Source organism: Sprattus sprattus, assembly GCF_963457725.1.
Source record: "Sprattus sprattus genome assembly, chromosome: 2".
NCBI classification, from domain to species: domain Eukaryota; kingdom Metazoa; phylum Chordata; class Actinopteri; order Clupeiformes; family Clupeidae; genus Sprattus; species Sprattus sprattus.
In genome coordinates, this window is record NC_137921.1 from 20967822 (window position 1) to 20972821 (window position 5000).

The 5000-nt window shown below is 39.2% G+C and overlaps 1 protein-coding gene across 1 annotated transcript in view; it reads right to left on the reverse strand.

The window, feature by feature from the left end:
• Window positions 1-5000, reverse strand: part of fam184ab (family with sequence similarity 184 member Ab) — a 125001-nt gene that overhangs the window by 57257 nt on the left and 62744 nt on the right. The gene's annotated exons all lie outside the window — the stretch shown is intronic.

Consider the following 5000-nt stretch of genomic DNA (forward strand, 5'->3'; position numbering starts at 1 on the left):
TCATGCGTGTGTAAGCTTTTCTTCCATTTTAGGGTGTTCTACAGAACTTCATAGGGCATATCTTTGATGGCTAGTGGGGAAGACACATGTGTTTATCTGGCCTTCACATGACCATATGATATCAAAATTAATTTAAACTAGTTGCCTATAAAACCATACCTCAAAAGGGCCAAATGGTTGAAAAGTGGACAGAAGAGAAGTGGACAGAAGAGACAAGGGACAAGGAATATTGAGGGAGAAAGAGAGAGAGCGTGAGCGAGAGAGAGAGAGAGAGAGAGAGAGAGAGAGAGAGAGAGAGAGAGCTTAAATGGTTGAAATGGAGGAGGAAAAATAGACTAAAATGATGGATGATGACATCAGAGAAGAAAGGTGGAATAGAAACCCAGCAGCAGAAGATGAGACAAAAATAGATAGCAGAGAAAATAAGAGAGGGAAGACAGAAAGAACTGGGGAAGGAATACAAGTTGAAGGAAAAAGCATGCCAGAGAAGAGAAAGGAAATGGATAGGAGCGCAGAAATAAAAAAGGAGGGAACTGTCATTCATTATCTGGCATAGGCCTTGGGGAATGCTTTACAAATCAGCTAGTGATGTCAGCCAGTCATGTCAGGAGTATCCCACACATTGGAAAGCCCATTTGGATCTTTAAAAAATCCTACCCGTCACAGATCTCACCTAACACAAGCAAGTCTTACACAGATCTTACATAAATCTCACATTGATCGTACAGTAATCCTCCCACAGCATACTCAACTCTCTCTCTCTCTCTCTCTCTCTCCTTCTCATTCTCTCTCTCTCTCTCTCTCTCTCTCTCTCTCTCTCTCTCTCTCTCACTCTCTTCACAAATCCTAGTAAACACAAAACTCCCCATGTCAGACAACCAACTGACCCAGCATGCTCTGGCTCAGCCACTTGGGTAACACTTTCTATGAAGCCCAGCGTTATAAGGCCCTATAAGGACATTAAAAGGGCCTTAATAATGACTTATAAAGTAGCTATAAGTCATTGTAGCAATCGCTATAACTACGTATAATGTCTTAATGATGACTCATAATCACCTTTATGATACATTATATCAGTTCATTATGAATGGTTATAATTAAAGACGGAATAATGCATTATAAATATGTGATTGTCGGGTAACACTTGCTATGAAGCCTGCCTTTATAAGGTCCTATAAGGACATTAATGATGACGTTTAAAAGTAGCTATAAGTCATTGTAGCACTCTTTATAACTATGTTTAGCATCTCCACAATGACTCATATCCACTGCTCTGAAACGTTATGTCAGTTAATTATAAATGGTTATAATCTAAGATAAAATTATGCATTATAAATATGTGATCATAGGTTTGTGTGGGTAATCATGAATCCTATGAAGCCTGCATATGAAGCACTATAAGAAAATTCATAATACCTTTAAAAACTAGTTAAGTCATTGTGGCACTCATTATAACTATGTATATAGGTCTTCACGGCACTAAAAAAATTGTGTAAATCAACTCGACCTGAGCAGCTAGACTCCGAAAGCCCTTCACACAGCCGTGTTCGGAGTACGTAGTGATAAGACCAAGCAAGGTTACTAAAAAGAGAAATGCTGTGTTGTGTAGACAATGATATTACTACACCAGGTAAGGCAGAGGACACTGGGGTAAGTATCAATATAAAAAAGACAAGAAGGCAACCTGTAACAAATTGTAAGGAAGAGAGAATTCATAATTTTTTCAGAGGGAATAAGTGAGGGCAGCTTTGCTCTTATTTTACCATTCAAAACAATATGAGGCATATGTTTTCACATTAGTTTCAGTAAGAACAGAATGGGTTTGATAGAAATTAATGTTTTTGTATGAAATGAAATGAGAGGGTGTGCTGTGGCTTTAAAAAAGAACAATTTTGGGAAGTGTTGGCTTTGCCGTAATTTACAATCAAGTTCTGATTGGTGTTGTGAGTTACTATTTCAGGTAGATTAACATGTACCTTTTTCTTCTTATGCCTCTTTTTGTTTAGTTAGGAACACCAAAGGGGTTATTTTAAGGTATGTGGCCACCCTGGAAGCCTTCAAAAGGGGAAAGTCCATGAAGGCAGCATTCGATGCTGTAGGGGTTGATCCAAACACGGTGGCGAGGACTGCCATTGTGGCAGAATTGCATCTGGCAGCACCAGAGGTCTTCGAGTCCATAAGCTGGAATGAGCGAGTGGAGTCACTCTCCACCTATATTGCTAGGTGCCCTTCCCTTGTGATGGCCGTTCATTAAAATGTCATACCGTATGCCACATCAATAAGTTGTCTACAGCAGGCTTGCTGTTTTTTTTATATTTTTAACACCCTAACAATGCTATGTTCTGGGCTATGTTCAGCAAGTGCTGATTTAAATAAAAGGGTTTTCATCTGTATCCTGTTGTATTTACTGTCAGCACTATTAACAAGTTCATAATGCCTTATCTTCTCTTATCTTATATCTGTTTAAAACAACATTACCCTTTTGTCACTTTACTTAAAGCTGTCAAAGTACACTTATATAATCTTATATCTGTTCATAACAACACCACCCTTTTGTCACTTTACTTAAAGCTGACAAAGTACACTTATAGGATCTTCTAAAAGTTTATAATATTCTATGTCTGTATAGCAGCCTAGTCACCATACTAATAACCATAATTTTATCTTAGATTATAACCATTTATAATTAACTGACATAACGTTTCAGAGCAGTGGATATGAGTCATTGTGGAGATGCTAAACATACAGCCGCGGAAAAAATTAAGAGACCACTTCAAAATTATCAGTTTCTCTGGTTTTACTATTTATTGGTATGTGTTAAAGTAAAATGTACATTTTAGTTTTATTCTATAACCTACTGGCAACATTCCTACCAAATTTCAAATAAAAATATTGTCATTTAGATCATTTATTTGCAGAAAAATGACAATTGGTCAAAATAGCAAAAAAGATGCAGTGTCTTCAGATCTCGAATAATGCAAAGAAAACAAGCTCATATTCATTTTTCAACTACACAATACTAATGCTTTAACTTAGGAAGAGTTCAGAAATCAATATTTGGTGGAATAACCTTGATTTAAAATCACAACTTTCATGTGTCTTGGCATGCTCTCCACCAGTCTTTCACATTGCCGTTGGGTGACTTTATGCTACTCCTGGCGCAAGAATTCAAGCAGCTCGGCTTCTTTTCATGGCTTGTGACCATCCATCTTCCTCTTGATAACATTTCAGAGTTTTTATTATGGGATTCAGGTCTCGAAATTGGGCTGGCCATGACAGGGTCCTGATCTGGTGATACTCCATCCACACCTTTACTGGCCTGGCTGTGTGGCATGGAGCATTGCCCTGCTGGAAAAAACACTTCTCAGAGTTGGGGAACATTGTCAGAGCAAAAGGAAGCAAGTTTTTCTTCCGGGACAACGTTGTACTTTGCCTGGCTGAGGTTTGTAAAAGACCATAAGGATTGAACCAAAGCGGACTGGAGGTCCCTAAGTTCGTCTTCTCTGATGAGTCCAATTTTCAGCTTTGCCCAACACATGGTCGTCTGATGGTTAGACGGAGACCTGGAGAGGCCTACAAGCCACAGAGTCTTGCACCTACTGTGAAATTGGACTCATCAGAGAAGACGAACTAGGAGACCCTCCAGTCGGCTTTGGTTCAATCCTTATGGTCTTTTACAAACCTCAGCCAGGCAAAGTACAACGTTGTCCCGGAAGAAAAACTTGCTTCCTTTTGCTCTGACAATGTTCCTCAACTCTGAGAAGTGTTTTTTCCAGCAGGGCAATGCTCCATGCCACACAGCCAGGCCAGTAAAGGTGTGGATGGAGTATCACCAGATCAGGACCCTGTCATAGCCAGCCCAATTTCGAGACCTGAATCCCATAAAAAAAACTCTGAAATGTGATCAGGAGGAAGATGGATGGTCACAAGCCATGAAAAGAAGCCGAGCTGCTTGAATTCTTGCGCCAGGAGTAGCATAAAGTCACCCAACGGCAATGTGAAAGACTGGTGGAGAGCATGCCAAGACACATGAAAGTTGTGATTTTAAATCAAGGTTATTCCACCAAATATTGATTTCTGAACTCTTCCTAAGTTAAAGCATTAGTATTGTGTAGTTGAAAAATGAATATGAGCTTGTTTTCTTTGCATTATTCGAGATCTGAAGACACTGCATCTTTTTTGCTATTTTGACCAATTGTCATTTTTCTGCAAATAAATGATCTAAATGACAATATTTTTATTTGAAATTTGGTAGGAATGTTGCCAGTAGGTTATAGAATACAACAAAAATGTACATTTTACTTTAACACATACCAATAAATAGTAAAACCAGAGAAACTGATAATTTTGAAGTGGTCTCTTAATTTTTTCCGCGGCTGTAGTTATAAAGAGTGCTACAATGACTTATAGCTACTTTTCAACGTCATCATTAATGTCCTTGGCAGGCTTCATAGCAAGTGTTACCCGACAATCACATATTTATAATGCATTATTCCGTCTTTAATTATAACCATTAATAATGAACTGATATAATGTATCAGAAAGGTGATTATGAGTCATCATGAAGACATTATACGTAGTTATAGCGATTGCTACAATGACTTATAGCTACTTTATAAGTCATTATTAAGGCCCTTATAATGTCCTTATAGGGCCTTATAACGCTGGGCTTCATAGAAAGTGTTACCGCCACTTGGTTTCATTTACTCCAGACCATCAAGGGGCTTCATGATTGCCCAACTCAGAGGAGAGATGGCAGCCTGTGGGCAGACTGTGGGCCAGGCAGCGCTGCTTTGGGTTAATGGAGCGAGGGGGAGGAATGGATCCAAATTCATCATAGGGGTCTGTGGCGGCTAATGACAACGCGCCGAGCATCTGTGGCTCCAGTTTGCATACACTCAAACACATACATACACACACACACACACACACCCCCCCCCCCCACACACACACACGCACACACAGACAGTCTCAACAAAGCACATTAAAAAGAAAATGAT